At 38.4% G+C, this 25405-nt stretch overlaps 1 protein-coding gene and 1 long non-coding RNA gene across 5 annotated transcripts in view; one reads left to right on the forward strand and one right to left on the reverse strand.

The window, feature by feature from the left end:
- Positions 1-22196, reverse strand: part of JAKMIP2 (janus kinase and microtubule interacting protein 2) — a 187762-nt gene extending 165566 nt beyond the window's left edge. For all 3 annotated transcript variants that reach the window (XM_043913189.1, XM_043913188.1, XM_043913185.1), the window contains exon 1: positions 21930-22196. The gene's annotated coding sequence lies outside the window, so the exon portion shown is untranslated. The remainder of the gene's footprint in view (positions 1-21929) is intronic.
- Positions 22197-22352: 156 nt separating this feature from the next.
- On the forward strand, positions 22353-25176 carry LOC122700997. Of its 2 annotated transcripts, XR_006342893.1 has the most exons (4): positions 22353-22440; positions 22668-22772; positions 24540-24672; positions 25121-25176. It is a non-coding gene; the product is annotated as an uncharacterized LOC122700997 (long non-coding RNA). The 2 variants fall into 2 exon arrangements; XR_006342892.1 differs by lacking the exon at positions 25121-25176 and having other exon boundaries at positions 24540-24907.
- The last annotated feature ends 229 nt before the right edge of the window (positions 25177-25405 follow it).

A 25405-nucleotide genomic window follows, 5' to 3' on the forward strand; every position in this document is an offset into this window, starting at 1 on the left:
GGCGCTATTTTAAGTTACTCTTCTTAGTTCTATACATTGCATTGAGAAGATAAAACCCAGGCCTCTCTGACAAACAGAACCACGGTGGGACAAAAAGAGTGCAGGCACATATTAATTTGGGGAAGGCTCTGAGGCTGTCTTTTCTAGCTTCCTGTAAGTTAACACACTTGAAAGGGAGCCTTTTCCTACTCAGCATTCTCTCTGTAAGTATTCCCTTCTGCTGTCTCCTGCAGAGGTCAGGTTACTACAGGCTTTTGAATATCCTAGAGATTCTGCAGGGAATTAAGTTCAGAATCACTGCTTCCTCTTCATTGTCTTTTGTCTCAAGTGTGCTGACTCTACTATTGGGAGAATAATTTACAGGGGGAGAGGAATCTCAAACTGAAATAGAGAGAAGGTAGCTTCTTTCATGCAGGGAATAGAGCCAATCCATGTATTCATGTCTTTAATATTGTTTGTGGAATAGAGGAGGAGTTCAATGAATTAGGCACCTTGAAGTTTTTAATGTAGTTTTGGTGAATGGAAACAATATCATGGGGAACACACCAAGAGAGGAGGAAAGACTTGGCATGAATAGGGGAAGAGCATTTAAAAGCAAATCACCAAGAGTTGATATTATCTAGTGTTTCCACCATGACATTTTACCTCAGTTAAGTTAAACACACAGCAAGAATACGGAGAAGTAGAAAATTAAATAACATGATCAATGAGCTATCATGTGAAAGCGACCTGTTATCAACTAGTAAGACAATAAAGTGGAATGGAAAACCTTTAGAGACCCAGATTAAGACAGCTGGGACACTAACCAGCTGTGTGGTCTCAGGAAAGTATGCAACCTCTCGGAGTTAAGTTTCCTTCCAGGACTTATGAGGATATTAATACCAAGTTAAGAGAAGAGTTAACAGGCTTAAGTGAGGTGACAAGCAAAATACTCAGCATAGTATACAGCATACAGAATGCACTCATAAAATAGAGGCTTCCTTCCACTTCTGGAAAATGGAGGAGGACTAATTTAAATTCTTCAAGAGCCTTTCAATACAGATATGGAGACAAAATGAGAACATTTAAACAAGGAGAACAGTTTGGTAGTAATCACAAGCATGATAGAAGTTCAGACAAAAGGAGAACTAAAAGCCCAGGACCACTCTGCCAGTGAAAGATACGTCAAACTCTTGGGTCTTACATACTAGGTATCTGGGATGAGTAACAGAGACGCTAACTGAGGAAAGAAGATGTTGAAAAGCGGTGGATGGGGTAGGGGATGCTCGAGCCGACACAATAAAATGGTAGGGGCACAGAATAAAATTAAGCAAAAGTGGGCTTCTCTGGTGGCTCAGACAGTAAAGAATCTGCCTACAATGCGGGAGACCTGGGTTCAATTCCTGGGTTGGGAAGATACCCTGGAGAATGGAACGGCTACCCCCTCCAGTATTCTTGCCTGGAGAATTCCATGAACAGAGGAGCCTGGCAGGCTACAGTCCATGAGGCCGCAAAGAGTCAGACACAACTAAGAGACTAACACTTTCACTTTTAAGCAAAAGTGACAAATAAAACTCTTCACGACATACAGTTTATGGAAAAAGCAATTCATTCTCATAATAGATACATTAAAATATAGCTAGAATGACTAAGAAGGATTATACAATGAGTATCTACTGAATAAATACTAATAATTAATAATACTGGTTTGTTATAATTCATTTTGTAAATTAAGAAAAAGATCCATGAATAAAAACCAAATGGTCATATTTCTCAAAAAAGAAATGACCCCCATTATTAATTTGCACAACTATTAGGTGATGGTATAATCACTCTGGTTTGCTTAACCTGATCTTATGACTTTCACTTCAGTATTGCAACAGCTAAAAACTGGCAGGAGAGCATTGCTGGTCTTCATTTGGCTTGTCTAAATTCTATGGCTTTCATTTCCTACCTATACTTATGATTGATAATTATTTTAATTCATTTTTTTAAAGAAAGAGAACAACAAAATAATTTATCTTAGTGGTAAAAGAATATGAGATTGTTTTTCCTTCCCTAAGACCCACCAGAAACTTTCTAAAATGTTCAGGTAGAGGCAACTTAAAAAGTCCTTTCTGGAAGAACAAAGCTAGAGGCATAACAGGTATAACCCTTGCAGACTTCAGACTGTACTATAAAGCTACAATAATTGAAACAGTGTGAGACTGGCATTAAAAGAGACATATGGATCAATGGAACAGAATAGAGAGCCAAGAAATAAATCCACACATCTATGGTCAATTAATCTATAAATATACAATGGAGAAAAGACAGTCTCTTCAGAAAGTGGTGTTGGGAAAGCTAGATAGTTACATGTAAATCAATGAAGCTAGAACACTCTCTCATATCATATACAAAAATAAACTCAAAATGGCTTGAAGACCTAAATATAAGACATGACACCCTATAACTCCTAGATGAGAACACAGGCAAAACATTCTCTGACACAGATTGTAGCAATATTTTCTTAGAGCAGTCCACCAAGGCAAAAGAAATAAGAGCAAAAATAAACAAATGGGACCTAATTAAAATTAAAAGCTTTTGCACAGCAAAGGAAATCATAGATAAAATGAAAAAGCAGCCTATGTAATGGGATAAATATTTACAAACAACTCATACAACTCAACATCAAAAAAACAAACAACCCAACGCAGAAGACTTAACAGACATTTTTCCAAAGAAGACACAGATGACTGACAGGCACATGAAGGGATGCTCAACATCACTAGTTATTCGGGAAATAAAAATCAAAACTACAATGATGGTCAGAATGGCCATCATCAAAAAATCTACAAACAATAAATGCTGGAGAAGGTGTGGGAAAAAGGGAAGCCTCGTGTATTGTTGGTAGGAATGTTAACTGGTACAGCCACTATGGAGAACTGTATGGAGGTTCCTTAAAAATCTAAAAATAGAACTATTATGTAACAATCCCACTCCTGGGTTTGTATCTGGAAAAGGTGAACCCTAATTCAAAAAGATACATCTGATTGTTTACAGCAGCACTACTTACAATACCCAAGACATGGAGACAACCCAAGCGCCCGCTGATAGATGACTGACTTGAGAAAATATTGCATATATATACATACACACACATGCACAATGGAATATTAGCCATAAAAGAAATACTGCCATTTGCAGCATCATGGCTGGACCTAGAGAATATTATTCTCAGTGAAGTAAGTAAGATAAAGGTGAATAATTATATCACTTATACGTGAAATCAAAAAAATACAAATGCATTTATATACAAAACAAAAACATACTGAAAGACATAGAAAACAAACTTATAGTTACCAAAGGGGGAAGGCAGGGGGCAGGGATAAACTAGAAGTATCATACTAACAGATACAAAGTACTACATAGAAGAGGCTTCCTAGGTGGCACTAGTGGCAAATGCAGGAGATGTAAGAGATACAGATTGGATCCCTGGGTGGGGAAGATCCCTTGAAGAGGAAATGGCAACCCACTCCAGTATTCTTGCCTGGAGAATCCCGTGGACAGAGGAGCCTGGTGGGTTACAGTCCATGGGGTCTCAAAGAGTTGGATATGACTGAAGCGACTTAGCACGCACACACACATTACTACAGCTAGGCCCTGAGCAACTGAGCATGCATACGCATATATATATACATAACTGAATCACTTGGCTGTATACCTGAAACTAACACAACATTAGAAATCAACCATATCTCAATAAGAAAAGAGAAAGGTCCTGAATCTGTCACTGGAGCTTTCACATTAGGAAACTAGGAAAAGAAAAACAAATAAAACCAAAGAACACAAAACAAAAACAAAAAAGTTATTTTTGTTTGCTTCTCATTAGCCAAGCAATGTGTTCACTGGAAAAAACCTAGGAAACCTTATCAACAAAAATTCAAAAATAAAAAATAAAATTCATTTACACTTCTACTGCCTAAATACTTTTTGCATTTTTATATTTCTTTCATGTCTCTTTTCCTATGCATGTGTGAACATATTTTCAACATAGTGTTTTTAAATCTAGATTTTCGCTAAATACATTCTAAATATCTTTCCACATCATTAAAATTTTTTATCTGTAATGTTGTTTAAAATGTTTATAGCACATGCCTTCTGCAATGGTTTTTCCCTGTATTTTCACTATATTCCAACCAGTCAAGGCAATTTTATGCAGCTTTACTTTTTATAGCTGTATGTTATAAATTTAAGTATTATGTTAAAATGCATTTTTGAGCCATCTGCAATTCTATTCCTTTTCTTAGATTTTATTTCTCCCTCTTTTTCTCCCCTTCTCCTTACTTCATTTCCCTTGTCTTCCTTTGTCTCCTTGGAGGCTAAAGGGAGAAAAAAGCCAGGTCCATAAATAACTGTAATCACTACCACAGGCAAATAAAAGGACTCTGGATTTCAAAAGAGAATTCCTTCATCAGTTTGCAAATATGCCTACATATCTAAAGGCAAAGACCCTTCTGAACACTTAGCTATTTTTCTTTCAAGAGGAGCAACAAGAAAATAAGAGGCAATATTTTTTTCTCTTTTCATAGTTGAAAAAATAAAAATCAAGAATGGACAGAAAAAAAAAAAAAAAAGAATGGACAGGATGCCCGCTCATGTCATACAGTTGGTTGGTGGCTGAACAAAGATTAAACCCAGGATTTCTGAATCCCAGTTTTGTGTTTTCACACTGTGGCACACAGCCTTACCCTAAAAAAAAATTATAGCTGGGATATGTGAACTTTGTATCAAGACCAAGACTGTAAGAAGAGAGTACTTTTCAAGTGAAGGAATTCTCTGATTTTGTGAGAAATTCTACTGACCTGATATACAACAGTAAAATTGTCCTGAGAAATGGGAGGGAATGAAAAGGACAATCCTGTATCCATTCATTTGGTGTTTTTCTATCAAGCAGAGCTATGTTCATGTGTGTGTGCGTGATAGTCGCTTCAGTTGGGTCTGACTCTTCTCGACCCTATGGACTGTAGTCTGCCAGGCTCCTCTGTCCATGGGATGCTCCAGGTAAAAATACTGGAGTGGGTTGCCATGTCCCCTTCCAGGGGATCCTCTTGACCCAGGGATCAAACCCATGTCTCTCATGTCTTCTGCACTGGCAGGCATGTTCTTTACCGCTAGCGCCATCTGGGAAGTCCCAGCTATGTTCATACTTTGATTAAAACATCACACATATGGCAAGCTGGCTTCCCCTAGGGGAACTCTAGAAAGTGACTTCCCGAATGAATAAGAGCAAATATTCTGTGGGACAGAGAATGCTCCTGCCCTGAGGGTCTGCTTCGACAGGTTCAAAATGTTGAGTGGAAAGAATCCTTGAATATAATCTAATACAGCGCCTTAAAAACCTAGGAAACCTCTTAATAATACCTCTGTCAGTCAGTCATTCACCTTGTGCTTGAACATCAGACTCACGGAGGATACAGACTCTGGGCTGAAGCCAAGAAAAAGTCAAGTCAGTACTTTTATTCATTGGGCTATCCAATTGGCCCTGCATATACTACGCTGTTCTGGAGAAGGAAATGGCAACCCACTCCAGTACGCTTGCCTGGAAAATCCCATGGACGGAGAAGCCTGGTAGGCTACAAGTCCATGGGGTTGCAAAGAGTCGGACACGACTGAGCCACTTCACTTCACTTCACATACTATGCTGTATGCCTTTTTATTTGTATGACTTGTTTTTAATGACCTTTTTGCTAAACTGAAAGGCAACATCACACACACAAACATACACAGTGAAATAGAAAAATAACAAAAAGCCAATATTGTTTTATTACCTTGGGAAGCATTTATTATGACACAGGGTGGATGGAAAATATGATGAACACTCAGAGGGTCATAAACATATTACAACTAGAAGGGTCCTTCTTATAGATAAACTAGTGCAAGACTTTCCTTTTACTTAAAAAGAAATAAGGTTTAAGAGATTTGCTAGGCTTTTACAGGTCTCTGCCTCAGTGGCATTTGACTACATAGAGAGAGAGAGAGTTTACAGATTATTTAACATAGAGGTTGGAGTACTGATAATCACAGCTCAAAGAAGGAAAAACACCAAAGGCAGGTGGATCAGGATCAATACTCTCATTAAACACTCAGTTATCGTTCCCCTTCTGGATTTATGTTTTCCCTCACTTTCTCAGTGATGTTTTTCTGTATTAAATACAGAAAGAATAATCAGGAAAGAGTTCCTTGACTGTAGCTGAAATCAATGTATCTAACATGTTTTCCAGTACTTACTGTGCATGTGGCCTCATTACATTCACATGCCAGGAAAGGTTCAAAGGGGAAAAAAACTGTAGGAAGCCATTCGTGATTTTCTCTTCAGGATCTAATAGTCATTCTTACCTCAGTCTTACACTGCTTTCTAATACATCCCAAGTGATAAAGTTAGTATATTAAAATTCAGAACACAGCAAATTATTCATGGGGCAAAGTGATTGTTTATGTGATTTTGTTTTATTTTAAAAATTCATAGTCTGCACTATTCTCTGGAAAGGGGTCACTATATATAGATATTCTATGTAAAGGGGTCACCATATATATAGTGATATTCCATGTCACCATAACATTCCTTTTGAAAAGGCAGGTTACAATGCCTCTCCTCCACTTTCAGATGAATAAATTCAATCGTAAATTCAATCTTTAATCATCATGAATTTACTCATTTCCTTCATTTATGTTCCTTGACGGATGTTTCTCAGTTTTCTTGTATAGATTTTTACATGTTTGATACCCAGTTTCAAATGTTCTGAAAAGGCTCTGAGTCTCTCAGCATAATTTTAGTGCCTAAATGCTTACTGCTTACTGTACCTTTGGGATTAAGTCTTACTCATCTTTGTATGTTCCCCACTCTGCACTCCTCCACACATATACATTAGAAGAATACATCGTAGGTGTCAGATTTATTTTTAAACATGATTTTCCTTTGGATTAAAATTACGGCTGCAAATTCAAAGAATATTCATTTGTATTTGGTTTGAAGAGTATATTAAAGTTCTAATTCAAAATGTTCTAATACATCCCTAGTTTCTAATTATACAGGTTGACCAGATAATTTCATGACGAGAAAACTTTAACTCTGTTTAGTAATTCACAGAAGAAATAAGATCTTAAGTTATCTTAAGACATCAATTAGATGGGTTTGGTCAGGTAGTGTTAAAGTATATGATCAAAGGTAAGCATTACTATGTGTAACACAAAGCAACAGGAAATAGTCACTAAAAAGTCATTCACATTCTCTTTTTATCTCTTTAGTAAAGATCAAATAGAGTTCAGCTAAAATAAGACTCTCTATCTACATGGCAAATGTTAAGGTATTCCTTTTTCTTTTTTTTCTTTTGGAGGCTATGTCCTTTGGTGACTGAATAGGAAAGCCATACCATTACAACTGTTAACTCTTATTTTACTGATAACTCTTGTTTATAGATCTATCTCCTTAACTACTTTATAAGCCTTTTGAGAATAAGAACCTGATCTTTATCCCATATACCTAGTATAAAGACAAGTACTTAGGAACCATTCAGAAAATCATCTGTTAGCTGGTTGAACATTTCTCTGTCTTAGTTTCCTCAACTACAGGCGTAAGAAAGGGGTACAATAGTACCCACAGCCGAGGTGTCATATCTGCAAAGTGCTCAGAACCTCACAGGGCACACAACAGGTGCTCACTCAGTCCTGCTCCCCTGCACAACTCTGGGAGGCATCATTCACGGTGCTCCCTGGAGCTGTGCAACTCCAGACTCCCACCCTCCAAGTGGGAACTGCCATCAGCAGCAGCAGCATTCCAGCATTATTATTAGACCAAAGAATAGAAAAATTTCGCTTCATCTAAATTACAGAGGGGGCAGCAAAAGTGTAATCAGGTCCTTCATGGTGGAGGTAACTGTGTTTACTTCCTAAAGGGAAAAAGGTCAAAATTCTGAAGAATCTGTGTGCATTTATGCTCTCTCATCATATAAACCTTATTTGAGGTCTTCAGTGAAAATGAATCAGATGGTGTTAAGCTTGAAGTTTTGTCTGATTCAAGTAAACACTGTGAACTAAAACCACTGGAGGCTGATGAAAGTAAGATGATGAATATCCAAGTGAAAATTTAAAAAAAAATTAGTTTTTAAAGAAATTAGATATTTTGGCACATATAATATTAATTATATCATGGGGTTCTCAAACAGTTTTGTGAAAGGATCTTTTCCTCAAAACTTTAGGATGACATACAGTGGGTATCTGTGTTTGGGTGTATATGAGTGCGTGCCTAAAATGCCAGACGACCCCATCCTCCCAGCCTTTCCTTTATGTCTCTGGCTCACCAGGGACATTGTGGTTGTCCACAGAAGCCAGTTTGGAGCCTCTGATCCAGAGAGAGCAGAACTTCTATCTGTCAGAAGCCCCACAAAGTCACTCTGGACAGTTAATTATTTGGATTTGTGGATGATTTAGAAATTTAGATGACCAAATTTTTCTTTTAAAAATATTCATCACATTTTACTAAATAAATAAGTAAATTTTATTTTAGTGAATTTGGAAATCATAAAAAAAAACCAACAAAGAAATTTCTCATAAAGTTCAGTTCAGTTCAGTCACTCAGTTGTGTCCGGCTCATTGCGACCCCATGGACTGCAGCACGCCAGGCCTCCCTGTCCCCATCACTAACTCCCAGAGCTTACTCAAACTCATATCCATGGAGTTGGTAACACCATCCAGCCATCTCATCCTCTGTTGTCCCCTTCTCCTCCTGCCTTCAATCTTTCCCAGCATCAGGGTCTTTTCCAATGAGTCAGTCCTTTGCATGAGGTGGCCAAAGTATTGGAGTTTCAGCTTCAGCATCAGTCCTTCCGATGAATATTCAGGACTGATTTCCTTTACGATGGACTGGTTGGATCTCCTTGCAGTCCAAGGGACTCTCAAGAGTCTTCTCCAACATCATAGTTCAAAAACATCAGTTCTTTGGCGCTCAGCTTTCTTTATAGTCCAACTGTCACATCTATACATGACTACTGGAAAGACCATAGCTTTGACTAGACAGACCTATGTTGACAAAGTAATGTCTTTGCTTTTTAATATGCTGTCTAGGTTGGTTATAACTTTTCTTCCAAGGAGCGAGTGTCTTTTAATTTCATGGCTGTAATCACTATCTGCAGTTACTAGAGTGCTAAGTTGCTTCAGTTGTGTAGTCTGACTTTTTGCAACCCTATGGGCTGTAGCCTGTCAAGCTCCTCTGTCCACAGAAGACTTCCTACGCAAGAATACTGGAGTGGGTTGCCATGCCCACGTCCAGGGGATCTTCCCAATCCAGGAATCGAACCCACACCTCTTTATGTCTCTTGCATCGGCAGGCGGATTCTTTACCACTAGCAACTCCTGGGAAGCCCCAAAGTTACTAGCCAGGTTTAATTCCTGTTACTATTTTGAGTTGCACTTACGAAATAAATATATGTTTATATGTTTATGTAATTTTTTTCTCTTTTCACAAAACTGTTATTAAATTCCATCTTTTGATTTTTGAAATCTTTTTTTCTTCTAATTTAAAAGACATATCTTACATGTTTTCCTAAGTCACTGAACCTTTTCCTACAACATACTGCTTAGAGAGTTTCATTACATTCAGTGGTTGGCATAGGCCACAAATAATTTATCATATATATCTCACCTATATACAGGGACAGGCAAATCAAGGTTTCAACCTTTTTTCATCCAAACCTACTCTTGTCAAAACTCCTGCTATTCAGTACAAGCAAAAAAACTGAAACAAAAGAAGTCTTAAGTTGCATGAATTTATAACCACGGAAGCTATAACAGCACAGGAATATGCTCTTCATAGTATTAAATTCTGGGATTCGTACTGCTCAGTCCTTTTCACAATTGAGGACTTTTTCCAGAAATGAAATTCTTGTAAAACTGCTCTCTGAATCTCTTTAGAGAAAAAGAAATTTTCACAGTTTACAGAATTGTGAAAAACACAGCATACAAGGTTTTCTGGGGTTTTTATTGCTTCAAAAAAGTAGAAAGGAAAACTAGAGAATATTCTTCTATTAAAATATATTTAATACCTATTTAAATATTTGTTTTAAAGAGAGAATCCCAGATTATGTTGTCAAATACACATAACTCACAAATGATCTCCTAAGAGTTATTAAAACAACAACTCCAAATGGTTTTAGGACTGGAGTTCATTCAACCCTTTGTTTTCATTCCTCACTGAGGAAACTTTGGTTATGGGGACCTTGTTCTCGAGTGTCGATTTTAACAGAGTGTTACTATCCTTACTTAGCAAGAATGGGGTCTCAATTAACATTTAACAATAACAATAACATTAAAATATATTTGCCTTTTCTTTATTTAATTTTCAGGAGCACAATCAAGTTTTCACTGCAAGAAGGAAGAGGTTTAGCTCATTAGGTAATATGACATTGGAGTCAGGAAGACTTGAGTTCAGAATCTAGTTCCATCTGTTATTAGTTAGATAATCTTAAGTATTAAATTACTTTACATCAATAAACCTTAGTTGAGGGATGAATAAAATAGGGATACTATTACCTTCTTCAAAGCATGTTGCTGTATGCATGCAACAACTTTTGGGCAATTCTTGGCATCCAGGAAGCATAGTAAAACAAACACAAACCAACAACGCAACAACAACTAACATTAAAGTCAAATGTGTTTTGAAAGAAATTTCTTAGTGGTTTTTTTTAACCTGAATTTTTTTCATAAAGTAGATTAATGTGCCTCATAACCTCTATGTAATAAGCTAAACACTATATTTGGCTTATCGAATGAAACACTTATCTTCAGAGAAGAAAGATAGGATCGAATACTGATTCAAAACCATCCTCACCAACATGTGCGTTAACAATTTCAGGCCAATTAGCTAGAAGCCACTGTGGTCATTTCACAAAAACAAAGACTTGTGCTGAAAATAGCGGTGCTATTTATGTATTCCATCTAAGCGTTACATGTACTAATATTCTATTAAATTTGGCCCCTTTTCCTTATAAAAAACAGAAGTTACTTTTGGACAGGGACCAGGGATAACAATTGGAAGTCTATGAATGCTTTCTATTTTGGGGACCTTCAATTAGGCTTTTGTGGCATTGGTGATGATGGTAATGATACATGTGGAAACTTGTCATCCCCCATCCCTCTAAAACCCCTGCCCAAAGTTCTTTTCATATACAGATACACACCCGCTGATTATGTATGAAAGGAAGGACTCAGTGAGGATAACCAAGTGACCTAAATTTCCTTAGCACCTGAGTTAGGACTTAGAGTGCAGGTCAGATCATGTCATAGTTCTTGGGCTCTGATTCACATTACTGATGAATCATTTGGTTTGTATAGGGCCACATCTCGTAGAACAAAAGAATTCTGAAGTAAGGAAATCTGGATTTGCATCTCATAGTTTCACTTAGTGGTGAGGTTATGCTGGACACAGGTAGACAATCTGAACTTTATCCTGAGGATGATTATAAATGATATAACATAAAATAATGTAACATAATATAATACAATGTAACATAATATGTACTATCTTATTATCTTACATGCTTGTGAAAATTTAAAGTATGAAAAGTCCTTTGTAACTTGTAAAATAAAGTATTAAATATATATTAGTTATTGTGAAAAATGCCTTTGCTAACTAATTATGTAAGAGATAAAACAAATAATTGATGGAGTAGGGAGGAAACACTTGAAACTACAAATTATGTGGTTGAAATATCACTGTGACTGCCCCCAAACCAGATCAATAGCATTAGATTTCATATAGCTAGTTCATTTTTATCAAAAGGTCACCTACTGGGTTAAACTCATTTCAGCTTCCATAGTAATGAAAACTGAATGTTTCTCTAAAGAACAAAAACCAGACTTAACTGGGAAATAACTAGGTATAGTGGAATAAAAGCTGCTTCTCAAGTTGGCACAGTGGTAAAGAATCTGCCTGCCAATGCAGAGATGCAGGTTTGATTCCTGGATCAAGAAGATCCCCTGGAGAAGGAAGTGGCAACCCACTCCAGTATTTTGGCCTGAGAAATCTGATGGACAGTGAAGCCTGGCAGGCTACGGTCCGTGAGGGTCACAAAGAGTTGGACATGACAGCATCTGAACACACACACACAATCTAGATATAGTACATAATCCTCACCTGAACTAGGAATGAGCCTTCATAGTGAAAGGGAAAGTTGCTCACTTGTGTCCGACTCTTTACGACCCTGTGGGTTGTAGCCTACCAGTCTCCTCTGTTCATGGGATTCTCCAAGCAAGACTACTGGAGTGGGTAGCTATTCCCTTCTCCGGGGGATCTTCCCAATCTAGGGATTGAACCCAGGTCTCCTGCAGGCAGACTGCAGGCATATGCTTTACCATACTGTGGGACAAACCAATCACAAAATGTCTACCAAACCTTAGTAGAATTTATGACCAAAAGATAACAAGCTCTAAACAAAAAGAACAAAGAATGTCCTCATTATCTCCTTATACAAAGGGACTGTAATTCACCAGGCTCCTCTGTCCATGGGATTCTCCAGGCCAGAATACTGGAGAGGGTTGTCATGCCCTCCTCCAGGGGATCTTCCCAACCCAGGTATCAAACCCAGGTCTCCTGCATTGCAGGTAGATTCTTTGCCATCTGAGCCACCAGGAAAGCCCCAAAATACTGGAGTGGGTAGCCTATCCCTTCTGCAGGGGATCTTCCCATCTCAGGAATTGAACCAGGGTCTCCTGCATTGCAGGCAGATTCTTTACCATCTGAGCTACCAGGGAAGCCCATAATAAATACATAATAGGTACTCAAAGAATTTAGTTCTTTTCTGGATAATTTTGAAAGTAAGTTGTAAAAGTAAGTTTTCTTTTTATACTTGTTATAGCCTGACTATTTTAGATATTTTTGTTATTAAGAGGGTCAAGACCATTCCATTTGTTGCTGGAATAAACTGGTTTACTTGAATTATAAAGGAAACTCGATAACGACGGATGTCCTTAATTCTTCTAAAGAACAGAACTGAGTCAGCATCAAGTCTGAAAAAAAACTCAGATTGACCCAAGGGAAAGGGCTCTTTTGCAAAATGACTATCTCCTAAACAAAATGCTTTTCTACTATTTCATCAGCTATTCTCTGTCATAAAGATCCTCTTGTTAGGAAAACAACATTTGAGGACATCAAGAATGTGGTTAGCGACAGCACTATGTGAACCAAGAATGGATCAATGCCACTTACATTACAGTTGACTATACAGCCAAAGATCAATGTTTCAAAGCAAGTGGATTATATAAATTTGGACAGTTAATGTTTTCAAACCATACGAATGTCTGTGGAAGTACAGTAAGCAAATGGCCAGTGACTAGCAGACCACCCTACCTGCCTCCTGAGACATGTGTATGCAGGTCAAGAAGCAACAGTTAGAACTGGACATGGAACAACAGACTGGTTCCAAATTGGGAAAGGAGTGCGTCAAGGCTGTATATTGTCACTCTGCTTCTTTAACTTATATGCAGAGTACATCATGTGAAATGCCGGGCTGGATGAAGCACAAGCTGGAATCAAGATTGCCGGGAGAAATATCAATAACCTCAGATATGAAGATGACACCACCTTTACGGCAGAATGTGAAGAAAAACTAAAAAGCCTCTTGATGAAAGTGAAAGAGGTGAGTGAAAAAGCCAGCTTAAAACTAAACATTCAAAACACAAAGATTAATGCATCTGGTCCCATCACTTCATGGCAAATAGATGGGGAAACAATGACAGACTTTATTTTTGGGGGCTCCAAAATCACTGCAAATGGTGACTGCAGCCATGAAATTAAAAGACGCTTGCTCCTTGGAAGAAAAACTATGACCAACCTAGACAGCATATTAAAAAGCAGCGACATTACTTTGCTGACAAAGGTCTGCATAGTCAAAGCTTTGGTTTTTCTAGTAGTCATATATGGATGTGAGAGTTGTATCATAAAGAAAGCTGTGCACTGAAGAATTGATGCTTTTGAACTGTGATGTTGGAGAAGACACTTGAGAGTCCCTTGGACTGCAAGAAGATCCAACTAGTTAATCCTAAAGGAAATCAATCCTGAATATTCAAAGAAAGGACTGATGCTGAAGCTGAGGCTCCAATACTTTGGCCACCCGATGCGAAGAGCCAACTCATTGGAAAAGACCCTGATACTGGGAAAGATATAAGGCAGGAGAAGGGGGTGACAGAGGATGAGATGGTTGGATGGCATCACCACCTCCACAGACATGAGTTTGAGCAAGCTCCGGGAATTGGTAATGAACAGGTAAGCCTGGTGTGCTGCAGTCCATGGGGTTGCAAAGAGTCAGAGATGACTGAGTGACTGAACTGAAATGAGCTAGAAATATTAATCTTGTCTCTTTACTACCATCAAGCGGTCTTGGCTAAGTCATTTAGGTTTGATTTCAAAAACTGCAAATAGAGTGAAAAATATAAAATATAAAATCATACACCATACTTAAAAAAGATTGGACACTGGCTTCTCTGGTGGCTCTGCGTGGTAAAGAACCTGCCTGCCAACGTAGGAGACATAACTTCCATCCCTGGTCGGGTAAGATCCCACGTGCGACGGAACAGCTAAGCTAGCGCACCACAACTAGTGAGCCCGCGCTACTGAGCCCACATGCTACAATTACTTAAGCACACGAGCCCTAGAGCCTGTCTTCCACAGGAGAAGCCACCACAGTGAGAAGCCTGCTCACTGCAACTAGAGAGTAGCCCCTACTCTTCATAACTAGAAAAAAATGTCCCCCTGGCAAAGACCCTGCACACCAAAAAAAAAAAAAAAAGATTGGACAATGTGTAGCTACACCTGTCCAGATAAGAGCATTCATGCGAATCAGGCATGTTTAAGCATGCTTTTTGAGACTGGGCTCCTTTCAATCCATAGAATAAAAAAACCTGAAGGTTGCACAGTGGTGGAAGAATCAATTTCCCTTGTAGCAGGCTATTTTCCTCTCTTGTTTCAAAGTGTGGTATTGCATCGTAAGGAGCCTCAAATGTGGCCAGTCTAGCTAAGAAGAGAGCAAGATGGCTCAAATCCTCCTTCCATGTACAATTAACTAGGGGTAAGGCGTCCTTTTTACTTCATTTTTTTTTTTAAAGCTACGGTTTATTTTTAATGACTGCTAATTATGTCTCAGGCATCTGGCTCAAAATACTGTAAATTCTAAACTTTGTAGATACTTTTTATTAAACGAAGTGCTTTTAAAATAAAACTAGGTCATAATTCAAAGGTCTTCCTTAATACAACAAAAAAATCATATGTTCTCTGAAATGAAAATTCCACTTTATGGTTAGTTAACAACCACTTAAATTCCTACTTAAGAGATGCAGGAGACAAAGACTAACCAGTGGAATAGGAGAAATTTTTCCTCCAGGTCTAGGTAACCCGAGGGAGCAGATGATGGAGAAGAAACTCCAGTAATTCCAGAGTTCCCATTTTTACAAACTGAAATATCTAAGAAATTCATGAGAAAACAACTCTGGGATCTATAACATTTTCAAAACACCTAAGTCCCTCTCTCCGTCTCCTCAGTGCCAATTAGCAGAATTACCATCATGTGGACTCTCATGTGAATTCAGAGTGCTGGTTTTTAATATAAACTCTCCAGACGGGTTACTGTTTTATATAAAATTACCAGCTCAATGGACATGAGTTTGAGCATGCTCCAGGAGATGGTGAAGGACAGGGAAACCTGGCGTGCTGCAGTCCATAGGGTCTCAGAGAGTCTGACACGACTGAGCGACTGAGCGACTGAACTATTGTCTTTTATATAAAATTATTGTCTTGCTATTCTTTTACTGGTAGAATGACACAATACTTTAGCTTTCACAGAATGGGACTCATTTAAAACAGTCCATCTAGCTGTTTTCATTAGTGTTATTGCATTTAAAAAAACAGTTTTTGTTTTGGAAAATATACTAAAGTTAGGTATATTTGACCTGTGAATAGTTTACAGGCCTTAAATACGGGTCAGTACTTTCATGGAAGGTACCACTCCATGAAATGTTTATTTTTGGAAGGTATCTCTCTGCACAAGGAAGAACCAGATAAGGGACGTGGGTGAGAAACACTTGCTCGGTTTACATTTTCACTGTGGTTATGCTGGGTAGCATTTTCCAAGGGAACGTTTCCAGTTTGGATCAGAGGCATAATGACAACATCACCCTCTTTTCCGAAGCACAAGCTCAGAAGGCTTTTTCAGAGTTATAACGATCTCAGCAAAATTTCCTTCTTGAAAATAACACCAAGGGTTAGTCTTCTAAACAGACACTGTCAACTAAACCTAGTCACATTTGGTTTTCCATCTCTGTTTTAATTGCAGTTGACTCCAGGATTAAAGCACTGCAGTAAATGATCTTAATTTCGATGCCAAACAAAGAAAGGGAACAAAGACTTTTCCCTCATACTTAGGTTTCACTGTAGCTGTATCTTTACAACTTTGATAAATGCTACAAAGGAAGCAGAGAGGGTACAAGAGTAATAGCAGAGACTTAAGATATACTAAAGGAAACCTCTCCAAGGAGTTACATTTTTTTAACCAGTTTTTAAAGAATTTTTTTGATGTGGACCATTTTTTTAAGTCTTTATTGAATTTGTTTCAATACTGCTTTTGTTTTATGTCAGGTTTTTGGCTGTGAGGTACGTGAGATCTTAGCTCCCTGATCAGAGATTGAACCCTCACCCCCTGAATTGGAAGACTAAGTCTTAACTACTGGACCACCAGGGAAGTCCCCAAAAGTTACATTTAAAGCTCCAACCTAAACTATAAGAAGAATCCAACCACCATTCATATTCTAAAAGGGGAAGAGCCAGAAGATTGGGCTTTCATTTAAAAACTATATATAGGTTTAAGAAAAATGCAGATGTCAGAAAGATATCTGAGTTTAGTGTAAGTCATGTGATAGCTAATGTATGTTGTTTAAATGATTTTTATGAAGGATTTAAGTTGGTCACAGAGGTTAGGACTATAGGATGCCCCTACCATACTGAGGAAAAATAACACAAGTCTGGAAGAGGTTTTTGTTTCTGTACTTATTGTTTATGCATGCACCTGGTGAAATTCTTAGCAATTCAAACTGGGATTTCTCTGACTTGGGCCCAAAACTTATTCTTTATCAGCAGATAAAAGAAGACCAAGGTCAATTTAATATCCATTGTGAGATGCAATGGCAAGTCAGAATAACAGATCTCATATTTCCTGAAAAACAATGCTTGAAGCACAGCTGCTGTAAATGAAGTAGGAGTTACCTGTATTTAAAAGCAAAGTATGAAGACCCCAAAATCGAGGAAAATATCTTGAGTCATCAAGATAAATGCACACAGAGATTAAAAATTTACTAGAGACATATTTCATTAACATGGAAAGATGACCACTTTAAATAAAATTTTAAAAATTATAAAACAGTGCTCAGAGTATGGCCCCATTTATGAAATTATATACCTGAGTGTGTTTATAGAAAAAAAATCTATATGCCACATATAGAAAAAATCTAGAAGGAAGTACTAACAGTAATTATTTCTTGATGGTAGATTATGGGTGATTTTCTTACACATTTCTGCATTATCTTTTTTTATTCTAACAATGAAGATATTATATTTAAAATGTAAGAAAAGAAAGTCTTTAAAAGGACATTTAACTGTATTGGTGAATACTGATTTAAAGCAAAATGCCTTTAATATGATAGATCTCACTGGTACTGCAAGCCAATTAATTATAAAGGATGTTTCGCAACTGTGGAATGACAGTTCAGATGGCATATTTTGTTCTTTGGCCAGCACTGAATTACTAAACAGACAAAGTACACCCCTACAATGTTAGCAAAGAAAGGGAGATAGCAAATAATTAGAATATTCTGGAGAAAAGTAATTTTTGATGGCTCAGAAAAGCATAAACATGAATATCCAGAAAATATCATAAAGTTGTTAAACTTATATACATGTATTTATGATTGAAAATCATTTTAATTTTTAAGAACATGGAAGTTGAGAGATGCTTAACATAGATAGGTGGACATATAGGTAGGAGGTGTGGCTAAGTTTCTTCAAATTAATTTCTATAGGATTAATTTGGTCCTAAGCACAGAAAAGGACTTCCTTGACGTCTCAGTGGGTAAAGCCATCGCATTCCACTTGCAATGCAAGAGACACAGGAGACATGGGTTCGATCACTGGGTCAGGAAGATCCCCTGAAGGAGGAAGACGGCAACACACTCCAGTATCCTTGCCTGAGAAATCCTGTGGACAGAGGAACCTGGTGGGCTACAGTCGCTGGGGTCACAAAGAGTCAGACATGACTGAGCGACTAAGCGCACACACACAGCACAGCAAGAAATTGTTACTCCCCCCAACTTGTATGTCATTAAAAACAAAAACAAAAACAATACTCAGCCATAAAATAAGTCCACATCAGTCCAACAAAGTTCTAATTTTTTCCCAGACAAATGTTTCTATGCCTTATGAAATATCATGAATCCCAGGTTTTCTCCAAAATAATTTCTGTGTCTACCTTTTTTTTTTTTTTTTGGCTGATGTCTAAAGAATGCACTTAGTCTATCCGGAAATCCAATGTGACCAAAGAACATACCATGACCTCTGAAATATTCAAATAAAATGAGTTACATTTAATGCAGATTTTATTATATTTGACATTTTAAAATTCAAATCAGCAAGATAATTTGTTAAATTTTCTAATACGGTAGATTTGGCTTCATGAGTGTGGAATTTGGGCCCACTTAGACTGTTTACCAAACCCAAAATTAAACAAGCCTAATCTCCCAAGCCTCTTTCCACTTACGTAAAATAATTATTATGGCACTACCTTTACTGATATGATAGAATTTGGGGGGGGGTATAAGATGACAGATAAAGAATGTAAAATGACTTTAAGAATTATAAAAGAGTATATTAAGAAAAGGTGTAATGATGGTGTTAATTATAACTATATTATTTTCATCATTAACTATTTAATGCATGTACAGCTTATATACCCCCTAAGGAAATTCTATATTGCTAGAATATGCAAATTGTGCTAGTCATATAAGAGCTCTACAAACAGTTGTTTTTCAATTAATTAATTCATCATGTTTGGAAAAACATTTTCACGTGGTAAGAAATTAATCGGGATGTGCAAACACAGGGAATTATAACTGACCTCTCAGAGTAACACTCAAGTATACACCTAGTTTACTTATTCCAGTAAAAACCAACTGAGTGATTTATGTTAAAACTTTAAAGATAAATTTTGTTTTCTTTTAGGTACCAACACTATGAAAAACATTGTAGTAATTTTTCTATGAACCCATGAGAAATGTAGAAAACAGTTTTGACTCTCCAGATATTTTCTAAGTACCCCAATGGAACTTGAAGTATGTATGCAAAACTGAAATATGTTCTGAGGTCACTTGAAGAAACAGGAATATCCTATCCCAAGAAATTAGATAATATGTGTTTTATCCCACATAAAGCAAGCTTTATGAAAGTTTAAATACCAGTCAAGATATTTAACATTACAACAAGAATGGAATTTTCAAGACAGTATCTGAGAAAAAGGTAATTAACTTTGCTTGCTAAATAAACAGCACATTTAAATAAAAACATGTATATATCTTCCATATATTTTGTATTATCTGACATCAAATTGACTCTTGAATTATTTTATATCTAGATCCCACTAAACTAAAAATAGTTCACTTTTCTGTGGCCCTCAGCAAAGGTCATATAATCATCCAAGGTTGTAGGATCAAAATCTACACATGTGTTCCCATGAGGTCTGACCACACAGCTGAAACGCTGCTGAGAGCTGCATGTCCATGACTTACAGTGATTTGCTTCTGCTCAAACTGTGCCAACTTCACCTATAAAACCACATCCCAATGAAAATTCGAAACAAAGGAAATAAAACAATGCCCAAGATAACTGTTTTCATTGCATGAAACAGGGTCAACTACAACATATCTTAATTTTTTTTAAAGCTTACTGAAATTTTCTTACAAGTCAAAAGTTATCATTAAAGATTCAGGATGCAGCGTGTTATACAATTTTTGTTATGACATACAAGTCCAGCACCTCTTTCACTGCTCTACTTTACGCGTAGTTGTGATAAGGCCCACAGTAGCATGACTTGATGGAGGTGCGAATCTATATATGACATGCCATGAGCATATTAAATCCATTCTTCCCACTAAGTTGCTGAAGAGCCTTCCACTATATAAAAGGAACAGGACATTTATTCCCAGAGAAATTAAATTATAAACCTGATTCAAATGCATGTAAAAATTGTAAATAAAGGCGAGCAGTGTGTAAAATAAAATGCAGGATTAAAACAAATGTTTTTTTACATTGTAAAAAATGTTTGCACTGACGATGATATTGTTAGAGAAGAGGGAGGTGGATAAAAAATAGTCCACATGCTAAATGTAATGTTACTAATACAGTTTTACTTGCAAGGATTTTTCTGGCTTTAATTCAACAAAATCCATTATCCTGGGTGGTAATGGAGCCTTGTGCCCTACTCATCTCAGGCATCTTTAGTATCCTGAGCTGCCTTAAAGCTGTGATACAGTAAAATGTCAAGCAGATCCCACTAAGCATTTGTAAACTACAATAGCCCCCCATTTTGCCTACAAATCACAAGCTCTCAAGCTGAGCTTTGCTCACTCGCTTGTTTCATTCGTTGCACAAGCAGGCTAATTTGGAAATGGCTAGTTTACTTGGGAACACCTAGATGTTCAAAACAATCCCACTTTCTTACTTGACCACCCAAAGAAGTAGAACCATAATACAACACTTGAGGGAACTGTAAAATGGTGCCTGGATACTGAAGGAATGAACAGCAAATAGCAGCACTAGTAAATAAAATGAATGCATTTCGCCTTCCAGCTCATCTGTGCTTCCTGGGACACAACACGCAAACATGAAAGGGTTGGGGTAGAATATCAAGAAAACTGATGTCTTTCAACATTCACTTGGCAAGATGCTAGACACAAAATAATACCACAAGCCACCTCCCTTTCCCATCAGTGTAAATTCGGGGCTCTCAAATCACCCCCCACAAACCCCAATTAAAAATAAAGGAAAAAGGCAGGCTATAACACAGATTGTCCTAAGTGGTCACAATGAAACTAAGGGACAATAACAAGAATAAATCTTGCATTAATCCAAATGAAGTCAGTGAATAATAATACAAACCAGAAGCATAGTCTCAAAAATAAGCAATTATCCCCAAGCATGCAAGGGCATTTAAAACCCATAAAAATCATTGCAAAGCACACTCTGCATATAAATATGTTTCATAAATGCTAAGTAACATGTGTATAGATGATATGCATATCCACAGGGCATCCATTTGTGTGATCACAATCAAATCTGTATACTAAAAATTACACTCTATCTGGCAAATGGTTTCTCAGCAAGAGTACATCAGAATATGAAATAAAAGGCTAAATTCTGGGGCTACCTTTTCCTGGCAATGAAGGAAATAAGCAAAATCACCTTATAATTGGGCCTGCAAGCTTAGGAGGCACCAAATGTGTTCTTGAAGGAAGGCCCGACCCTATATGTGAGAGCTGCAAATGAAATGATTCCTTTCAATAACATCTATTTCTTGGGAGCTCTTTTTCCACCCCCTGATTCTGTTGCTAAGCTTGGAAGGAAAGGAACCAAGTGGCTCAGTCTGCATTCTGAGCCAGTTCAAGATAAAATCAGAACACCATATATACATTTTTTTAAAACACAAGCAGATGCCTCCTTACTTCTCTCTCCCTGGCAACCTTCCTCTCTCCCAGCCCCATCACTGTCTCCACATCTTCCTCCCCATCTCTGAGGGAGTCATTGTTCAATGCAGGCCACAAATGTATACCCAGGTCATTTAATAGCCAGCTAAATCAAGAAGCTAACCTCGCTCCCTGCTACTTACCATGCTGAGATCCGGAGAAGCTGTTGAAAGGAAGGAGAGATGCAAACTGAATCCATTTTCCTTGAGACCGAGTCGGATGCAGCCTCCGAACCCAACATCAGCAGCGGCTGCCGGGATTTCTTCCCCTCCCTCTCTGGTTGGCGACGGTGCTAATAGGAACCACCCTTCCAGCCCTCACTGGAGTATCAGCAGTCGAAGCGGCAGAAGCAGCAGCATCACCACTTGGCCTCCTCCCTCTCGGAGGATGGGGTGAGCTCAGAAGCAGCCAGGAACTTGCAGCAGACACCTCCTCTGGCTCCTCCTCTCCTGCCCCCTCCTCCGAAACCCCACCCCTGCTGCGGTAGAGGCTGCCTGCCCTGGCAGCTGCCGGTTGTCATGGCAACCACCAATGGCAAGCGACCAGGCTAAGGGGGAGGGGAGATGGGCGAAAGGAGCTGCGGGGGCTGGAGGGGAGTGAATTCGTGCCGCTGCCCTCCGGGATGCTCTTGGTCTCTCCTACCCTGGACTTCAGGTCTTTAAAATTGGGGCAAGGGTGTATAGCCATGGGAAGAGATTAATTTAAATTTAATCGAAATCTAGACTGAATCATACAAGACAGCTTAACTGTTTTTTTCATTTTCTGTGGTTTTCCAATAAATGTTATTAAATTTGCCATTGAATAAATAATAGCCAATATGGAGAAAGTTATATTATGTAATAGGAGATTATTATCACTCCAAATACACTTGTCTTTTATAGCATCTTTTACTGAAAGGCAGTCAAGAACAAGGAAAATGAGTGACTGGAATTTGCAATTTGTAAGAGTCTGATTCCTTGTCACAGCTCTCTGCTTGTTCCTCTCAGGTGAGTCACTGGTCTTACTGTTTTTCCAGCTCCCTCTCATAAGAGGAACTGGAGCTGTTTGGCATCCCCTGTGGCAAAGGAAGTTAGAACAGAGGAAACAGAAATTCCTTGAGCAACCAGTGCTGTCAGACAGTGGATATTCCAAACCCTTTTAGTGTTAGACTCCTGAAGTGTTCCATTTCCTGCAGGAAATTCCATGCTATTTCTAGGATGCCCTTTTGGAGGTCCCAAGCCAGCTGGTGGTCTGGGTGGTCGGTTGGTAGAAAGGATGTGAAAGCAGCAGTGCTGTGTTCTAGATGAATTCTGTTTCTAACTATAAATTATAAATGACACTAGTATTTATCTCAGGCAGTAGTTGTAAAGATCGAATGAGATAATGCACTAAAAGCCCTTGGCGTGTAGTAAGCATACAATAAATGTTTACTCTTATTACTATTATTAGTAGTGGTGGTAGAATATTGTAGCCACTCCTTGATCCAAGAGGTTGAAGGAATAGCATGGCAATTTCAGAATGGGAAAATATTAAGGCGAGAAAACAGTGTATGATAGCTGTGATGTTGATGTTGATGGTTATGGTGACAACGACGATGGCAAAGACAGTAAGGCTCTGAGAGATTAAAAGTTCTCTAAAACGTGACAATTTAGGATGTTGTAAGTCTTAAAAGAGTTCAATAAATTTCCCAAATCCACATGGCTAATACACAGCAGAGCCAGAATTAAAACTCTGACACTTCTATCACTGGCATTTGCTCTTCCAACTATTACATTTTCTGCCACTCCTCCATGGAACAGAGATACTCTTTTAAAAAATTTTTAAATTATTTTTATTTTTTGGCCGTGCTGGATCTTGGTTGCTATGTAGGCTTTTCCTAGTTGTGGTGAGTGGGGGCTACTCTCTAGTTGGGAAGCACGGGCTTCTCATTGCTGTGGCTTCTCTTGTTGTGGAGCATAGGCTCTAGGGTGCCAGGCTTTATTCAGTAGTTGCAGCACGCGGACTCAGTAGTTGCAGCTCCCAGGCCCTAGAGCACAGATTCAATAGTTGTGGTACACAGGCTTAGTTGCTGCATGGCATGTGGGATCTTCCCTGATCAGGGATCAAACCCATGTCTCCTGCATTGGCAAGCAGATTCTTTACCACTGAGCTACCAGGGAAACCCTGGAGATACCCTTTGTTCTTAACCCATAGGGTTATTTACAGATTCACATAGGATTAGTACCAATTTCAGCCAGACAATCTGGGCTTGACTGACTTTTGATATAATTTGGAACATGTTAATTAACTTCCCTGAACCTATGTTTCTTCACCTGTGAGATGGAAATCATCATAGAACCTTATCATGGGAATCAAATAGGGTGATGCATGTGGAGCATTAGCACATGTCTAGCAGCAGCAGCAGCACATAGTAAATGTTCAATAAATGTTAATTATGATTATTTGTTACTCATTCTTAAGTAATTAATGTTAAAATAGGAGAGGACTTTTTCCTGCTTGGGTTCACACTAAATATCAGGGCCTTATTCTAACAAAACTGACTTGAAGATAATTAGGTGGTTGCCGAAAAGGTTGCAACTCATCCTTAATACTTGGCATTGCCTTCCCCTCGAGGGAACGCCGGCATCCTGCTCCCATTAGAGCCTCGACAGTCACACAGTCTACACACACTTGGACATCATCATCACGTAGGTATAGTTGTGTAGCATAAAATAATGGGTTGTTATAGTCTAGCTTTTGTATTCTTCTCTGTATTTTATCTGCTATCTCCGCAGAAATGATCATGTAAGTAAGCAGAGAAAAAGCTGCAGACTGTAGAAGCTCAGATGTGTTTAGGTGATGAAATTGTCCCCATAGGCCTTGTGAGGAAGTATTTCATCTTGAGTATCAAGAGCTGACTTGGGTGTGGTGAGTGACTCTAGTTTTCTCTCTCCCTATCAATACAGAATCAATTGGAGGGGAAAAGTGTTTGGTGTTCCCTATTTAAATAAGTCCATAATTTAACGACTCAAGCAGTTTTTGTTTAGTTGTGTCCAACTCTTTTGAGAACCCTTGGACTGTAGCCCACCAGGCTCCTCTGTCCATGGTTTTCCCAGGCCAGAATACTGGAGTGAGTTGCCATTTCATTCTCCAGGGGAACCTTCCCAAACCAGAGATGGAACACACATGTACTGCATTGGCAAGTGGATTCTTTTCCACTGAGTCACCAGGGAAGCCCACTCAAATAGTATTCTTCCCTTTTTTCCTTTTGCCATATCCATGCTACACTGTTACTGTTAGGGGAAGCACACTGATTGAAACTGCCCACCCTGGCCAGGCACCATAGTAACCATTTGCATGAGTTGTTTTATGACAGGAGATCCTGATAAGGAATACAGAACTAATAAGCCACCACCAACCGAAAGAGTTCGGGAAAGGTCAAAAGGAGACACCGCGTGTCCGTCCACTTCCCAGAATCCCTCTCGATAGCATTCATCTTGGCTGAGCGATGCGACTGGTCAAAGACCACCGGAAACTAATCCCATCACCATAAAGCCCAAGACTTCGAGCCACGCGGCAGAGCAGTTCTCCTGGGTTCCCTCACCCTACGGCTCTCCACCTGGGTGCCCTTTCCCAATAAAGTCTCTTGCTTTGTCAGCAC

The sequence above is a fragment of the Cervus elaphus genome, chromosome 9 (genome assembly GCF_910594005.1).
Source record: "Cervus elaphus chromosome 9, mCerEla1.1, whole genome shotgun sequence".
NCBI classification, from domain to species: domain Eukaryota; kingdom Metazoa; phylum Chordata; class Mammalia; order Artiodactyla; family Cervidae; genus Cervus; species Cervus elaphus.